The sequence below is a fragment of the Patagioenas fasciata genome, chromosome 1 (assembly GCF_037038585.1).
Source record: "Patagioenas fasciata isolate bPatFas1 chromosome 1, bPatFas1.hap1, whole genome shotgun sequence".
NCBI classification, from domain to species: Eukaryota; Metazoa; Chordata; class Aves; order Columbiformes; family Columbidae; genus Patagioenas; species Patagioenas fasciata.
The window spans coordinates 62,362-80,596 of NC_092520.1; the positions used below are offsets into that span (position 1 = coordinate 62,362).

General features: G+C 52.7%; 2 long non-coding RNA genes across 3 annotated transcripts; both read right to left on the bottom strand.

The window, feature by feature from the left end:
• Positions 1-8,193: 8,193 nt before the first annotated feature.
• On the bottom strand, positions 8,194-11,156 carry LOC136100294 (uncharacterized). The gene is made up of 3 exons (XR_010651173.2): positions 10,280-11,156; positions 8,984-9,111; positions 8,194-8,315 (listed from the first exon to the last, which is right to left on the bottom strand). It is a non-coding gene; the product is annotated as an uncharacterized lncRNA (long non-coding RNA).
• A 1,326-nt stretch (positions 11,157-12,482) lies between these two features.
• LOC139826954 (uncharacterized) lies at positions 12,483-17,112 on the bottom strand. Of its 2 annotated transcripts, none has more exons than XR_011737122.1 (4): positions 16,995-17,112; positions 14,729-14,804; positions 13,672-13,818; positions 12,483-13,294 (listed from the first exon to the last, which is right to left on the bottom strand). It is a non-coding gene; the product is annotated as an uncharacterized lncRNA (long non-coding RNA). The 2 variants fall into 2 exon arrangements; XR_011737121.1 differs by having other exon boundaries at positions 12,483-13,142; positions 16,995-17,111.
• Between the last annotated feature and the right edge of the window lie 1,123 nt (positions 17,113-18,235).

Sequence of the window (18,235 nt, forward strand, 5' to 3'; positions counted from 1 at the left end):
AACACACAGAGACGGCGGCACGACCTAAGAACTTCTTCCCAACATCTTGAAGTGCCAGTCCCTTACACTGGACGGGTAGAGAGCAGAGCTGCTGATGCAGCCCAGAATGACACCATAAATCACAACTGACCAGAAACACCCAAAATGCAAGAACCATCCACGCTTTCTGCTGCTGATACAAGAAGCCAGCACCCGATTGGCACTATGCCAATTAGGACCAGCATTCCAGATCCCAGGATGGCACCCGAGATGCCTCTTGGGCCCCTCGAGCACAACGAGACCCCAGGATCGTCTGACAGGCGCAAGGCAGGCTTCCCAAGCTACACAACACCACACACAGAGGCTGGAGCTGCCCTGCCCGGCACATGCTGGTATCGCACTGTAAATTCCCTGGGCCCTTTACCCACCCAAAGGGGACTTTTCCTGGACGGCCCTTTCCCTTATCAGAACTTTACCCCCCTCCCTGCGATTCCCAGCCTCTTCCCAGCCCCTGTGCCTCCACTTATCTTTAAGAGGGCCAAGGGACCGAATCCATCTTCAACAGAGAAAACGCCACGTGCGCTAACAGGGATCTCCCCACATCGCCGGGTTCCTCTTCAACATCTACAGTAACACGAGAAAACACACGCTCACTGAGCCGTGCCAGCACACAGTATCGCGGGGTGAACGCCGACCCCTTCCGCAGCACCCACCTCCTGCTAAGATCCACGGCGTTCCGCTCAGCGTGTGGTGCCTCGGGCGCAGTCAGAAACCCGCATCGCTCGTGACGCCTAAGACAGCGAGAAACAAAAGAACCGTAGCGCTTGGAACGAGTCCCCTGCCCCACGCTCCTCCTCGCCCCTACCCCGGCTCACCGAAAACGCTCCTCCAAGCCCAAAGGGCCCAAAAGGGGCCTGCAAAATAAGAAAGAAACACTGAACCGAGTCACCACGCGACACTGGGCTCCTCAACTCCCACCGCCGCCTCACCTTCTCGGCTGCTGCTGGTCGGCGTGCGGCTTCGCTCCTCCGAGCTCGTCTGCGGCACCTGCAAAAACAAAGGCACCCGCTCGGATGCTGCCCGGAAGCACAGCTCGCCCGCGGACGGGCCCGCCTCCCCCTCCCTTACCTGGGCCGCTCGCCCGCCTGCCCGCCCTTGCTTTGGACTGCCACGCTGTTGACCACAAAGAGGTTCAGCTACCGCCTGTAAAACACAACCAAAGGACGCTCATACCTGCAGCAGCAACACAGGACCTCAAACGAGCTGATGCTTCGGCCAGCACTCATTATTCACCTTGCCCGAGGAGCTGCGGTGCAGATACCCAGCTTTCCTCTTTACTTCACACCTATAAAATAGACAAACGACCAAAGTTACATACAGCCACACAGCACGTCTTCCCGCTGGCACCACGCACCGTCCCACCTGCTTACGGCGCTCTGCTCGCCTCTTCTGTTGCCTTTTTGTGCCACGTTGCTCCTCTGTATCTGAAATGAAGTTGTTCAACAAGTCACCCAGGGGCTCATCTACAGCTTGACCATTCTACAGGTCTGCTTTCTATTCAGGAATCCCACCAGAAGCTCTAATCAAGTCCCTAAAACACTGGGGAAGGGACTGTCCCCTCTCCTGCCCCATCCCAGATGACTGCACAACCTTTGCCTGCACAATTTAACACGTCCACAGATCAATCATAGACTCCTAGAGCTCAGTCCACCCAACCCAGACTACAAACTTCCGGGCAGAGCAGCTCCAAGCCAAATGCGCCTATGTGCAGAAAAAGGCTCCACAGAACGTTATAGACAATGCGATGGCAACAGCAGTAAACAACTCCAAACCAGAGACTGCGTCTATGAAAAGAACCTGCAGGGAGGCAGTGGTGAGGCGAGGAGCCTCTACTGCAACCCCAGGAAAAAAAGGAGGCCGAACTTCACAGACAGAGACAGCAGCGCTGGCACAACCAAACAGAGACAGTGGTACTGGCAAAACCAAACAAACAGAGATGGTGGCACACACAAGAAACTGCTGCAAGACTTAAAAACTTCAAGATGCTGGGAAGAAGCGCCAGTCCCTGAGACTGGATGGGTAGAGAGCAGAGCTGCTGTTGCAGCCCAGAACTACACCATAAACACAACTGACCAGAAGTGTCTAAAATACAAGGACTATCCACATGTTCGGCTGCTAATACAAAAAAAAAATATGTCTTTTGTGCCCCTGGAGCACAATGAGACCCCAGGATCATCTGACAGGCGCAAGGCAGGCTTCCCAAAGTACACGACAACAGACCCAGGCTGAAGGTGCCCTGCCCCACACAAGCTGGCATCAGTTCCCTGGACCCCTTACCCTCCCAAAGGGGTCTGTTCCTGGACTGCCCTTTTCCGTCTGAGAAGTTTAAACCCACCCTGCAGTTCCCAGCCCCTTCCCAGCCCTCGTGCCTCCACTTAACTTTTAGAGGGCCAAGGGACCGAATCCATCTTCGATAAAGGAAAACACCACGTGTGCTAACAGGGATCTTCCTGCAGTTGTCACTTTCTCCATCACCACCTACAGTAAGGAAAGCAAGGACAGGCACACTATTGAGCACACAAATAATACTTATCGGTAGTAGCCTACGAGTAATCGCTCACCTTGGCTGAGTTCTGGGAGGTACATTTGAATGATCTACCGGGGGCCACTGCACGCCGCAAAGGTTCTGGAGACAAGACGCCCTTCCAGGAGAAGAGATTATATTAACAACTATTAATACAGCAATACAAACCAAAAAATAACACGCCATCTTCATTGTAGTCAGGAATTTGGGGAAAATGCAAAGCACCTGGAAATGAATCAACAAATGAAACATAATGACAAACAACTTTTCTACTACAGCTATTGTCAAACCTTCACTGTCCCTGAAACTCTTACCTCAAACAGACACCTCCGCTTGTCCAAAGACATCTGCCCATGTAGCTTAAACGGCTCAAAAGCTGCTGACTGCTGAAGGAGGGGCAGAGAACAAGCACCCAAGCCGCCCTAGAGCAGAATGAGCTCCCTACCTGGGGACCGGGGCTCAAATATCCTGAGCCCCGCCCACCCCCTTCCCACAATCCCTGGGGAAAGGGGAGGGGGTCAATCACCCCAGGCCCCCCCCAGGACCCTTTTCAAATTACCTGGAATGTCACTGGAAGTGACAGCACCTGCACTTTATTAATGCTATTGCACCTGCAATGGGACTGAGTATGGATTTCAACTTAGATTTTCTAGGGAGCAGATAGAAAATGAAATACAATAACCAACACTCCATTTTCATTACAATCAGGAATTTTGCAAAAATGCAAAGCACCTGGAATTGAATCAATTAATGAAACATAGTTACAAACATACTTTCCACCACAGCTGCTACTAAACCTTTGCTGCCCCTGAAGCTCTTAACTCAAAGAGACCCCTCCACTTCTCCAAAGACATCTGCCCACGTAGCTGAGGACCTGCAGCCTCAGTTACATGTGTCCCCCACCTGCTCCCCCAAACAATGGTCCACAAAAAGGAGCATGCCCAGAAGCTTGCCAAGGGTCCTGAGGTCACCCGATGGACCAGAGAAAGACCCCTGAATGCTGGACACGTAAGCGTTGGCAAAAGAAAGCGTGAATCTCTCGAGCCTGCGCAGTACGAGCCTGGTCTGCGAAATCAAGTTGGAGACTGACCTAAAACAATGGGAGCAAGGGGGGTTGAAGAAGCATAAAAGATGAGACCAGAATGGACACCGTTGAAGGTCTTACCGCCAGAGGATCCCGAACCACGGCGTAGGACCGGCAGGACTCTACAGGACTGGAGACCAGAGGAACGCTTCTGGAACTGGACTGGTGATAAATCCAACCTCATTTCTCATATTTTCCTTTACTTTTCCCTGTTTCTTTCCCCTTTCTTTTCTCACTCTCTCTCTCTATCACGTGCCGCTTTACAGGCAAATTGATAAAGTAACACTGCTTGATTGAATTATAACCCCTTGGCTTTTTGGTCGCCTTAATTTTCCACTCTGAGATGAAGGTTAAAAAAGCATCACGAGTCCATCACCGAACAGACCGTGACACCATGGACTCCTAGAGCTCAGTGCACCCAGCCCTGACTCCACACCTCCGGGCAGAGCAGCTCCGAGCCAAATGCGCACGCGCGCAGACACACGCTCCACAGAACGTTACGGACAACGCGACGGCAATGGCGCCAAAAACGCTCCGCAACGAAAACGACTCCGAGACCAGAGAGGCATCGATCAAAATGATCTACAGGGAGACACTGGTGAGGCGAGGAGCCTCTACTGCAACCCTAGAATACAAAGGAGCCGAAAACCTGCACCCTTTGCCCTCCCAAAGGGGACTGTTCCTGGACGGCCCTTTCCCCTATGAGAGCTTTAAACTCCCTCCCTGCAATTCCCAGCCCCTTCCCAGCCCTCGTGCCTCCACTTAGCTTTCAGAGGGCCAAGGGACTGAATTCATCCCCAACAGAGGAAAACACCACGTGAGCTCACAGGGATCTTCCTGCAGTTGCTGCTTTCCCCTTCACCACCCGCAATAAGAAAACACACACACAATAATGAGCACTCAGATGATGTTTATCAGTACTAGTCCAAGAGGCATTGCTCACCTTGGCTGAGTTCCTGGAGGTACATTTGAATGATCTACCAGGGACCACCACACAGTGCAAAGGTTCTGCGGACAACACACTGTTCTGTGGGTGATCAGGGAGGCGATGAGCCACCCCGTAGCCTGAAAGACACTCTGCCCTATGGCCCTGCTGCTTCCTTCAGAAATGGTAAAACTCCATCTGTAGATACAAGGTGCTCATCCTAACCCCTGCTAGATAACCTGAGCATCAGTCCTAGGAGGAAAGATTATATCAGCAACGATTAATACAGCAATACAAACCAAAAAAGAATAGTCCATCTTCATAGCAGTCAAGAATTTTGGGAAAACGCAAAGCACCAGGCATTGATTCAATAAATGAAACATAGTTACAAACATACCTTCTACTATAGCTGCTGCTGAACCTTTGCTGCTCCTGAAGATCTTACGTCAAACAGGCACCTCCACTTCGCAAAACACATCGGCCTATGTACCTTAAACAGCTCAACAGCTGCCGACTGTTGAAGGAGTAGCAAACAACCAGCACCCAAGCAGTCCTGGAGCAGAATGAGCTCCCCGCTCAGGGGCTGGGGCTCAACTACTCTGAGCCCCACCCACCCCCTTCCCACAATCCCCTGAGAAAGGGGAGGGCATCAATCACCCCAGGGCCCGTCTACCACCCTTATCAAATCACCTGGGCCCTCACTGGAAATGACAGCACACTGTCGGTTTTTGTCAAGCCCTGTCGAGACCTCTTGGGGTGTGTCAGACTCTGTCAGGCTTTGGTGGGCTCTGTAGGGCTCTGTCGAGAGCTGTTGGGCTCTGCTGAGCCCTGTCAAGATTTCTCAGGCTCTGTTGAGACCCCCAGGGCTTTGTCATACATATCAAGGCTCTATCAGGAACTGACAAGATTTGTCAGGCCCTGACGGGTCCTGTTGGCCTCTGTCAAGCTTTGTCAGGCTCTGTGAGGATCCGTCAAACTCTCTCGGGCTTTGTCAGGCAGTGTCGAGACCTGTCGGGCTCTGTTGGGCTTTCTGGAGCTTTGTCAGTCCCTGTCATGCCCTGTCAGGGAGCCCACGAATGGGGGTTGAAACGTGGGTCAAGGGGGAGGAGCCCAACAGGGAGGGCGGGGTGCTTAGAAAGGGGGTGGGGCCTGGTTGGGACACACCCCTCGAGGGAGGCACATTGGGGGGACTGAGCTTGGGGGAGGGTGGAGTTGGCAGTGGCCCCAGCCACATCTTCAGCCCCAGCCTCAACCCCAAACCCCAGCCCCAAATCATTCACTGGAAACAGAACAAACCACATGCTTACGTTTTTTTTACATTTTTTAATTTTATTGGGTGAGAATTGGCCCCAAAACCAAGTTAAAAATCCCCCAACATGGCCGTGGGTGAGCCAAGTGAGGATGGCAGCAGCACAGTGCTGCCCTTTTCCAAGATGGCCCCCATGGGTAACCAGAGTCGTGAGTCCCACCACCCACCTTGGGCCCCAAAATGGCCACACTATGCAGGCTCCGCCCACCTCAGCCCCACCCTCCCAGTACAGGCTTGGCAGCCACGACATCCATAGCCCCAGCCACCAGCAGAGACACAGCAGCCAAGGTGGCCACGCCCATCAGGGTTGCCATCTTGTTCCCATTGGCAGGGAGGGCACAGGGCAAAGCACAGTGCAGGGCCACAGGGGTAGCCAATGGGAGCAGCTGATACAGCCAGGAGCTGCCACCAGAGCACAGCCCAGAAAAACAGCCCCTGCGGCAGTGCCAGCATGGGCACCAGCCTCGCCCCCCCAGTCATCTCGGATTCCAAGCAGGGTGGAGCCCAGCAGCCATGCTGTCCTCATTGTCTCCGTTGTGTGCAGGGCCCCACGCAGCATCGCAACCCAGGACATCTGGTGGGGTGAAGGGACCCAGGAATATGGATCTATGGGCAGAATGCAGAAACTGTGGGGTGCTAAATATTAATGAGGCACAGTGCTGGAACTATATGGTGCTGCAGAGCAGTGCTGTGGATGTATAGGGTAGACCAGATGTGTGGGGTGCTGTGGGGCACTGCTGTGGGTCTATGCAGCAGAGTGCAGGAGCTACAGTGTGCTGTGGGGCAGCATTGCTGGCCTATGGGCAAGTGTGAAGCAGCTATGGTGTTTTCTGGAACAGTGCTGTTGATCTATAGGGCAGAGGAGCCATGAGGTGCTGTGGGGTTACACTGTGGGTCTATAGGGCAGAGTGAACAAGATATGGGGTGCTGTGGGACAGCACTGTGCATCTATGGGGCAGAGTGGAGACATAGGGTGCTGTGGAGCAGTGCTGTCCATTTATGGGGCAGAGTAAAATCAGCTACGGGGTGGTGTGTCTGTATAGGGCAGATTAGAGCGGCTACAGGGTGCTGTGGATCTACAGGGCAGAGTAGAGGTGCTATGGGGTGCTGTGGGTCAGTGTGTGGGTCACTCACCTGCAGGGTTTCAGCCTCTTCAGGGGTGTTTCACCCCACAACAGCCCCATTGACCCCATAGCCCCCCTGACCCCCACAGCCACCCCATAGACCCTTGTGACCCACCCATAGTAGGCAGTGCAGGCGTGGTCGGGGGGGAAGGGTGGTCAGGTGGACAGAGGTGTGGGGTGCTGTGGGGCAGCACTTTGCACCTATGGGGCAGAATGCAGCACCTAAAGGCTGCTATGGGGCAGCTCTCTGGGTCTAAGGGGCAGAGTAGAGTCCTATGGGGTCCTGTGAGGCAGTACTGTGGGTCTATGGGGCAAGATCAGTATGGGGTGCTGTGAGGCACTGCTATGGATGTATGGGGCAGAGTACAGCAGCTATTTGGTGCTGTGGGGCAGTACTGGGCATCTATAGGGCAGAGTGGAAGAAATGAGGTACTCTGGGGCACTGCTGTGGATGTATGGGGCAGAGCACAGGAGCTATATGGTGCTGTGGGGCAGTACTGGGCATCTATGGGGCAGAGTGCAGGAGCAATGGAGTGTTGTGGGGCAGCACTGTGGCTCTATGGGGCAGAATGGAGCAGCTGTGGGGTGTTGGGCACTTCTGTGGATCTATGGGGCAGAGCGGACGATGTCTGGGGTCCTGTGAGGCAGTGTTGTGGGTCTATGGGGCAGAGTGTAGGAGCTATGGAGCATTGTGGGGCAGTACTGTGGGTCTATAGGGCAGAGTACAGGAGCTATAGGGTTCTGTAGGGCAGCACTCTGCATCCATGGGGCAGACTGAAGACAAATCAGGTACTCTGTGGCACTGCTGTAGATGTATGGGGCAGAGTGGAGAAGCTATGGGGTGCTGTGGGATAGCAAGCAAGAGCTATAGGGTGCTGTGGGGCAGTGCTGTGGATCTATAGGGCAGAGTGGAGGTGCTATGGGGTGCTGTGGGTCAGTGTGTGGGTCACTCACCTGCAGGGGGTTCAGCTTCTTTCATCCCACAACAGCCCCATTGCCCCCACAGCCCCCCTGACACCCACACCACCCCATAGACCCTTGTGATCCCCTCCGCTTCCCCACCATGGTGTGCAGTGGAGGAACAGTCAGGCGCGGGGGGGGGGGGGGCGGGCGCGGTCAGCCAGAGGCGGGGGGAAGGGGCGCGGTCAGCCGGAGTTGGGGGGAGGGTGGGCGCGGTCAGCCGGAGCAGGGGGGGCGCGGGCAGCCGGAGCGGGGGGGGGGGGGCGCGGTCAGCCGGAGCGGGGGGGGGGGGGCGCGGTCAGCCGGAGCGGGGAGCGGCCAGGCTGCCTTCACTGTTCTCTGAGCAGGAGCTGCAGGAGGAAAGGGAAGGAAAGGGCCGTTATTTGTGTCACAGTCCTGTCAAACAGCCTCAAATCCCCCCGCTTCAATCTTAACTTAGTGGGCAAATTATTTGCCAAAAAATGGATCTTAAAAGCTTCCTTGACAACAAATAATCCTAAAAACAGCCCCAAAATCAAGTAAATTGAATTTGAGACCAAACAGCCTTAAAAATCTCAAAGACCCACCCAAATATGGTCCCTCACAGCTTTATATAATAAGATATATATGTAAAAATAGATTAGATACATTACATAGTAATTATATATATTAATATAGATATTAATATTATATAATGAATATAATTATTAATACATTATGTTATATATGTCATTATATATTAAATATTAATTACATTAAGTAATATCAATGAATATTAGTTGATTAGTTCATTGTATCAGATTATATATTATATATATTTCTACTATTCATCAAATAATATCATTTATATTAGTATATTACTATATTGATTTTATATATTTAATGTTAATATATTATTTAATAAATAAATTAAATTGAAATATATTAAATTAAATTAAAGAATTTAAATGTAAATTGAATTAAATTAAAAATAAAAATAAATTATAAAATACAATGTAAACAATTAAGTGGGTTTAGGGAGGCGGCGACCAATCAGCACCTTCCTCTCCTCAGAGGCAGCGACCAATCAGCACCTTTCTCTCCTCGGAGACAGCCGCGCGGGGCGCAGTCAGTGGAGGCTTTCCCGCCAGACGGCACCGGCCAATCAGCGAGCGCCTCCTCGGCCCCCTCAGCGTGCGGGGAGAACGGGAGGGGGAGACAAAACGGCGGCGGGTTAAAAAAGCCGAATTTGTTCCCGCTTAAATATTAATTCAGTAAATTATCCATAAATAGATTTTAAAAGCTTTTTTTGGGGTCCAAATCAGCACCAGATCTGGGACCTCCAGCTCCGGACACGTTCAGTAAAGTGAATTCAGCCCCAAAACCCCTCAAAAAGCAACGAAATGCCCCTCCCGACTTTAAATACAATAATTCACACACTTATCTCAAAAACTATTTAAATTGTTTCCACAATTAATAGTTTAAACAATTAAGCGGCTTTAGGAGCCTCAGAACCGCCCAAAATGCTCAAAAAAAAAAAAAAAACGAACTCAAAATCTCAGAAAGCCCCGTTTCAATGTTATAGTTTAAATTAACAAGTGGTTAAAGGAAAAAGCCGCATTTGGACTCCCCAGATCGCCCCCCGGTCTTTAAATATTAATCCACTGTATAAATTCTTATCAATAAGTAGATTCAAAAACCTTTGAAGTCGCAAATCGGCTCCTCAAACTTTAACCGCGTTACATAAACTTTTTAAAAGCCGATTTAGACCCAAACGGCCCCAAAACGGCTCCTCCCCCCCCCCCGGATCCGCACTGAACGCGCTCAGCGCCCTCGGGAGTCAAACACAGCGATGTGACATTAATAAATCAACAATTACATTCTAGGAGCCTCAACCCGCCCGAGATGTTCCAAATAAAACCTCTAAACATAATAATTTCAATAAATACGGGCTCTAAAAAAACCCTGATTTGGACTCAAAATCCCAGGGAAAAGCCCCAGATCCCCCGAGGTTTAAACTATAATTCTCCTGACACACCGTCAATGAACGGATTTTAAAGGCGCCTTTTGGCACAAATCGGCGCCCAAAAAAAACAAAAAAATACCTAAAAAAACCTTTTACAAGCCGAATTCGACCCAAACCAGCCCCGATTGCTGAGAAAATCCCCGGACCGGCTCCTCCCGCTTTAAACACGATTTAAACCGCTAAAGCGGCTGCGGGAGCCTTAATCCCCGCCCCCCGTCACAAACCCGCGGCTTTAGAACCCCCAGCACAGCCCAGCCCGCGGTCCCTCATGAACCCGCCGAGCCCCGGTTAACACCGCACGGTAACGACCGCCCCAGCCCGCCTGCTCACTGATTCCGGCCGCCGTTCCCGCCGCTCCCGGGGTCCCACGGCGAATGGGGGGGGGGAGAGGGGGGGGGGTGGGGTGCTCAACCGGTTCGTCAGCGCTGAGGACCTCGAGCAGCCGCCGGCGCATCCACCTTTCTGGCCCTGCGAGCGCTCTGCGCCGCCCTATTTATCGCCTCGTAGTCCCGCCCGGTCCTGCCCCCCGCCCGCCCTCCGGCCAATGGGCGAACCGCCCGCCTCAGCCGCGCTGCCCAATCAGCGCTTCGTTGCTGTGGGCGAACGTCGGCGGGAAAACGGAGACCAATCAGCGCCTTTTCTACCTCAGGTGCGCTAGCGAATCAGCGCCTGACACTGGGAAGCCGAACTTCGGCGGGAAGGTAGTGACCAATCAGTGCCTTCCTCTCCTCAGCTATACGGTGACCAATCAGCGCCTTTCTCCCATCCCCTGGGAGAACCCCGCGTGGGGATGAGCCAATGGACGACTTCCGCCGCTGACACCGTTAGCCAATCAGCGAGCGCCTCCTCCCTCCCTCAGTATAAAATAGCGAATGTGACGGGAAAGGGAAAACAAGATGGCGGAAGAGGAGGTGTCATTACGGCAGTGATTGAGGAGGAAGGGGGGGGAGTCGGGGCTGGGCAAAAAAAGCGGCTGCTCTTTGGGCAGCGGCAACGATCGGGGGATGTGGGGGGCGGAAAAGCGGCGGCTCCTCAGGCAGCGGCAGCAGCCATCGGGGGATGTAATGGGCGGAAAAGCAGCGGCTCCTCAGGCAGCGGCAGCAGCGATCGGGGGATGTGGGGGGCGGAAAAGCGGCGGCTCCTCAGGCAGCGGCAGCAGCGATCGGGGGATGTGGGGGGCGGAAAAGCGGCGGCTCCTCAGGCAGCGGCAGCAGCCATCGGGGGATGTGGGGGGCGGAAAAGCGGCGGCTCCTCAGGCAGCGGCAGCAGCTATCGGGGGATGTGGGGGGCGGAAAAGCGGCGACTCCTCAGGCAGCAGCAGGGATCGGGGAATGTGGGGGGCGGAAAAGCGGCGGCTCCTCCGGCCGCGGCCAGGACGTGGCTTCACGGGCACCGGGGGCGCGAGACCGCGTGCTGCGGGGCTGCGGGGCGGGTGCGGAACCGGGGGCTCCGGGGGTCCCGCAGCGGTGGCCGTGGGGCGGGATGGGGCGGCTGTGGCCGTACCTGTGGGCACTTAAGTGGCGGCTGTGGGGGCTCGTGAGAGGCACGTCTGGGGCTCGTAGGGGGCAGGTACAGGGCTGCTATAGCGGTACCTGTACGGCAGCCATAGGGTTGCTGTAGGGTTACTTAGGGGTCACGTATTGCGGGACGGGTGGAGGGGGGGGGTGCAGCTGAACAGTGGCCCCACCTACGGGGGGGGGGGTTAATGCTGAGGGGCGGGAACGGGGAGGATACGCCCACGGGGAGGCCGCCTGGGAAAAGAGAGCAGGGGGTGGAGCCTCCGTGTGTCACGCCCCCGTAGGAGAAGCCTCTCGTGGTGGGGTCAGCATGGGACACGCCCGAAGGGGGCGTGGCTTAGAAAGGGAGGGCTGGAGCTGGGGGCGGGGCTTCGGTGCACTGTGCTGCTGTGTGTGGGTGCGACAGAAGGGGAGGGGTCTGTAAGGGACACGCCCCTGGGGGAGGGCACAGACTGGCAGGAGCGGAGCTTGGACGGGGTGGACGTGGGGTGTGGTTTTCTCAGACCACGCCCTTGGAGGAAGAAGCCAGACTGGACAACACACTGAAACATTAAAATTAACTGTTGGTAATCAGATGGAGGTTGCTGTCTTTTTATTTTAACTCAAAGGTAATTAATACCGATCATGTTTCACACAACCCCAAAAAAGCTGTAGTTAAATTTAGACAGTCATAACACTGTTTTCTAATTTTATTTTACATCTAAATATCTTCTCATGTTCTGTTGGGAATCATTACTGCCTGGGAACTTTTTAATACCTCCATTTATAAACACCCACTATCTAGTGGTTCCTTTTTACCTCTCTTTGGAAAAAAAAAAATGTAACGTTTTGACTCTGTTTGGTTCTGAGCATTGTTGCCTCCAATCTCATGGCTCTGTTGTAATTTAAATACTAAACACTCCCGATTACTTTCCAATGCTGTTTAAAATCTAAAGCTTCCTTACTTGGTTTCCTATGCAGTCATTCGTGTCTGCAGTTTATTTCATAACGGTTCCTCAAATGTAGCTACTAATGACTCCAATTTAGTTTTCTGCCTTTATCATTTAAAAGGAATTCCAAACAATGTGTTTTTTAAACTATGATACAGATTGGGAATAATTGCTGCCTAGTTCACCAAGTAATAGCTGAAATTAAATTTAGTTATTGATCACGCCTAAATAATTTCATTTACACTTCAACATTTTTATCATTACATTACGACCAGGCGAATTAACTAGCACACATTATTTTTTATTATAGATATAAACTAGAGATTTTTTCTCTACAGGTATTACTTCCAATTAGTGCTCCAGTATTTATATTCACTCTTTTAAATTTTACTATATAAATTTGGGATCATTACTGTCTGCAGAATTTTGAGTAACAGCTAGAGTAGATTATAGGCATTATTTACTCCCAAAGACTCTTCTGGTTACTCTTAAGTTTTAATTCTAAATGTCTTACAGTAAGTAAGTAGTTAAAATAATAAAACACAAGGACCTTGGAATTTCCAGGAAAACCCACCGTGGCGCCTCGACGTGTCCAGAGTTTCTCGGTGCCGGCTCCGCCAACAACGCGTCCGACGAGCCCCACGGTGCTGCCGAGGCTGCGGCAGCGCGAGGGAACCGACCGCGAGCGTGGGGAGGAGACTCAGCCCAGCAGGGACCGCACGGAACGTGGAACACCGGGCAGCGCACCTTCATTTCAAGGGAGAAACACACAAAGAGCACAAAGGACGTTACTCTACCTGAGACACACACTGTCCTTAGCAGCTGCACAGCAACATTGTCTCTGTGATTTGGAGTTCTGGTGGCAAATGATGGAGCTCTGTACGTTGCACCTATCAAACCTGCACACAGAAAGACGCTTCACCCCACAGGTGACATCAGAAACTAGGAAGCCTCCAAAAAGAATTTACAACCCCACAGCCAAACCAGTTACACTCACCCCCACAACCAATCCTGCTCTACACACATCTCCTTCTCCTTCAGACACCCTTCAACAGCCAGATCCACAGTCATCTCCCAATGGGTCATTCACTGCACTAAACGCAGCAGGGCGGGGGAGAGGGGGGGGGCGGAACTAAAGGAAATTTTAAAAAAACCCTCCCTGACTGTGTTTTTCTCAGTGGCATTTCTTGGCGTTATTTTTGTCGGGCGTTGGAGGTAAAGGTTTAGCTTCCATTACCTGCTGGGCAGTCGTCACTGCATGCCCAGGTTCACGTACCCCTTGCTTTATGCAAAGCTGCTTCCATCAGCGACCCAGGAGTCTTCAGCATCCTCCAGCGGCTGGTCCTTTCAATCCGCTCCGCCAGAGCGAACAGCTTCTGCTGTTTCCAAGCAATTGTGGGCCACCGACTGCAAAACGGATCCACTGAGGAAAGAAGCCGGATCGACAATGTTAGTGGTAGAAATATTTACATCTTTAAACGTTCTAAGGAGCCACCGAGGGAGGGATGTCGTTTTTACACAAATGGGGACGGACACTGACACACAGATACCTGGCCGCGAGCCCTGCGGGGCGAACAGCGCCTCTGCCCCCGGCCGTGCGCTGCAGTACCCGAGTTTCGCCACAGGGCGGCAGCACTGAGGCGCGCTGCGGCACGGCATTGGGGCGCCCGGGTGCAGCACCGCGCTTTGCCCACAGGACGGCAGCACTGAGACCGCCGCGGCAGCCCGGGCCGAGCGGTTGTGCCGCGTTTCGCGGGAATCCCGCAGAAAAATAAACAAAAAACAAACACAACAAAACAAAAACGCACACAGAGAGCCGCGGCACGAAAGCCACGCGTACAGGACACAGAACCCGCTGGGCCTCACCCCGAGCTCCCACTGAAGCGGCGCCCCACTCGCCACACCACCAAGCCTGCAACCGCACCTTAGCTCTGGTTTTATGCATCCCCCCCCACAGCGGAAAAAACCCTCCTATCTTGCATTGCTCTTTGGCATTACAACTGCACAGGTGTGAACTCATCAAAGTAAAGCAGCCATCTCACAGACACACACTCAGAACTCGACTAGGCTGGGGTTTCTCTTTGTGTTACACAAACGGACTCTCACTCCTCTAAGGAAACAAATTCATTCTTAAGCATAGCCTCTCCCTGGGGGAAAAAAATGCCCACTCCGAGCTCCCAAACACACTAGGGAGCTGTGGGGAAACCAGGGAAAGCCAAAACCAACAGCAGCAACGTCAAGTGGAATTTGGCTTAAATTCTGATCATGCACTTAAAAGCCTCTCTCTGTCCTACCAATGGCCGGTCATTCTTTGGAAGGACAAACTTTCTTACCTGAACATCCTAAATTGAAGACTCCACGGAACAGAACGGAGATTGAGCCACAGGACAACGGTGCCATTGATTTACACTAATGGGGAAAAAAACACCCTAGAAGTCAAACCCAAATTTACTTATTACTTCCCATCACATTTCATCCCTTACATTTCAACTGGCAGCAAGGTGTTCAAAAATTAACTATGCCCATGTCACTTACCACTTAGATTAAACTCTACATATAAATCTTAAAGGCTATTTCCAGCGTGCCCATAAATTCATGTGAACAAAGACAAGGGCAACGCTCGACCCTAAGGAGGGAAAGAGGCGGCTGTTCCTCTATGGCAGATCAAACTTCCTTCTTTTACCTGCAAAACGTGGAACTGCCGCGGGACCCGTTCGCCAACGGGGTGTGCGTTCTTAACTAAAACTGGTCGCCAGCTTCTCCGCAGAGGCACTGAATTTGCCTCTTCTTTTTTTTTTTTTTTTTCCCCCACGTGGGAAAAAAAAAGAAACAAAAAACACAAAAAACACACACCAAAAAAATACAAAGGAATGATCTCTTCCAGGCCATTTCTCTAAACCGTCAAGTCATTAGAAAATTGCACATGTCTTCTCCAAGCAGAATGAGCCTGTGATTCCATACAAAAGGAGGGCAAGGAGCAGGTCAGCTTGTCAGAGAAAGATAGGGACAGGGAGCAAGACAAGGTGACACAGAGAGAGGGAGAGAGAGGCAAAAGGGACGGAGAGGCAGGGCAAGGGGAAGGAGAGGCCAAAATGAGCGCTCCGCAGCCTCCCCTCCCTCGCCTCGACCCCCGTTTCCCCGTTAACTCCCGGTGCCCGCCCCGAGACACCACGGACGCGCTTGCCAGGGAGGCAGCTGTTCAAACGGGATTGAGTCGGTGCGCTCTGATTGGCTGCTTTTCACCCCAGCGCGCCGTCCTCCTATTGGATGCTCCTTCCCGCGCTCCGCGCCCAGGTGCCCGCCACAGGGTCAGACCTGACTGAGGACTGTGCAATTTGGGCATGCGCAGTACTGAGGCCTCAACGCCCGCCCCTCTGGCAATCTGATTGGCTGCCTGCGCACATCAATTGCCATTCTCCCCGCCTATCAGCGCTCCGCCCCTCCAGCCCTCCCGAGCGATCTGATTGGCCCGCTCTGCATCCTCACTCGCCTTCTCGCCACCCTGCCGGGACCCCCACGCCTTTTGCCCGCGCGGCTTCCAACAGCCGCCTTTAAAAGGAAACAACAAACCGCGCTCCTTTGCTTTACACTGAGGAAAGAAGCCGGATCGACAATGTTAGTGGTAGCAATATTTACATCTTTAAACGTTCTAAGGAGCCACCGAGGGAGGGATGTCGTTTTTACACAAATGGGGACGGACACTGACACACAGATACCTGGCCGCGAGCCCTGCGGGGCGAACAGCGCCTCTGCCCCCGGCCGTGCGCTGCAGTACCCGAGTTTCGCCACAGGGCGGCAGCACTGAGGCGCGCTGCCGCACGGCATTGGGGCGCCCGGGTGCAGCACCGCGCCTTGCGCACAGGCTTTCCTTCCTTGTCCGATTTATACAATGGCCTCTGCTCACAAGATTTCATCAAGGTTGCTCTATTCACATTATCACCAGGTGGTTCCTCAATCTCTTTCCTGTGAGCTAAAATACACCCTAACGGGCTCTTTTTCAGAATACCGCTACTACGCTGTCCTCCCATTACGCGTCACACGGAACGACACGGCTCATCTTGTAACAAATACGAGCAAATAACTATTAACACCTACAGCAGTACTCCACAGATAATACTCAAACCTACCCACGACACACCGCCCTCACAAGTTGTACTCCAAGTTTATCCCACCGTCTCCAAAACAAAACAATTCCGGTACCCAGCTCAAATCTCTCTAACACTCAGCACCGCAATTAGGACACTCTGCAACACAGATGGCTCCACAACGCTCACACTCCTCGCAAGTTAAAGCCACAGCAGCTCCTGCTGTAGTTTTTGGTGTTCAAGTGCATAGTCAGAACCAAGGCACATCCAAGAATTAAAGCGAACTACGGTACTCTTCACAGCTACATACAGAGCCAGCTTTGCACCACAACGAAGCACGGGAACAACCAACACCAAAAGCTGGCCGCACAAACAACTCCACAGCAACTACTGTATACCTCTAAGGTGCTCGCAACCCCGTCCACGCTATCCTGCCGAAATTCCGTACCACGACTTACGGACAGTTCACGAGCACGTGACCGGTCCCAAATTTCAGAGAAGAAAGACTTCTCACCAGAGGTCCTCGTCCGTCCCCGCGGCGATCCGACCGAGACGAGGAGTCTCTCCAGAGACATCCCCGGGGTGCGCCAAGAGAGTCCTCGACTCCATGGGCCCGGCGGCCGGACAGAGCGGGTCCTCCGGCTGGCTCACCGGCTGAAACGGGGAAAGAAACGGGACGGCAGAGTCAGCAGCACTGCTAAGCCACGTTCTTTATTTCATTTGACGATGTTAGTTATAATTGTTTAGTTTCTCGCTGACAATACATCTGTTAATTATTAGTCAAATATAAACTAAGCTCTCAGCTTCTAAACAACGTGTTACTTAATCTTCCATCTCCCTCTTGTCGTGCAGAAGGATCTAAAAGGTGAAAAATATCCCCTCATCGTGCAGGCGGTCAGAAAGCATTTACCTCATGTCAACTGGTTAATGACGGGTACACCTTCTATAACTTCATCGCAGTATACGTTAACTTGGCAGCTTCTCTTCAAAAGCGAGAAGAGAAAAAAGGGACAGGGCTCTGAAAAAACAAGGCAGAGATCAAAGCAGCGGCGGGGACAGAGGAAAAGAGGCCGGAAGAGCACCAGGAACAGGGCACAGAAAGAAACAAATCGGCGCGGCGGCAGCGGCGCGGAGACGGAGGAAAAAAACCCGGCACGGTCAACGGGACAGAGAGGAACGCGACCACGGGCAGGGAGCGGGACACGGGGACACGGCGAGGAACCACGGGACGCGGAGAGATACCAAAAAGTCGGCAAAAAAGACTCTCTAACGCTGTTCTGAAAGTGTTAAACGGCGGGCAATTTCAATACAGCGCACCGCACGCTCAGAGGATGGCCCCTGTAATTGAGCGTACGTGTGATTCACGCTTCTTGGTATTCTTTACATACACCTATTGCATATTCATTTGCTTCTACCGCTTAGTTAGTGCATTAAACAGAAGTCCTTTCCATAACCCCACCCTTCGCTGGCAGTCCATCTCTGGTATGCCAGTGTCCATCAAGGGTCTCCAGGGGTCCCCGGTGCCCCTGCAGCCCGGTGCCCCCTGCCCCGGTGTCGGCTCCTTGACCTCATTTCTTGAGCACGCCCGCTGTCGTTTTGTGCTGCTACCCAAGTAGCTCCTTCTCCATTTAGTGGAACGTCCCGTTTTCCCAGCCTGCGAGCCAAGGACATCCCGCTTTGCCCCACCTCCAGTCCCTACAGAGCTAGTGTTTCTCTGTTAGGTTTCTGTTCCGTTAGGCCTGGTCTTGCTGCCTT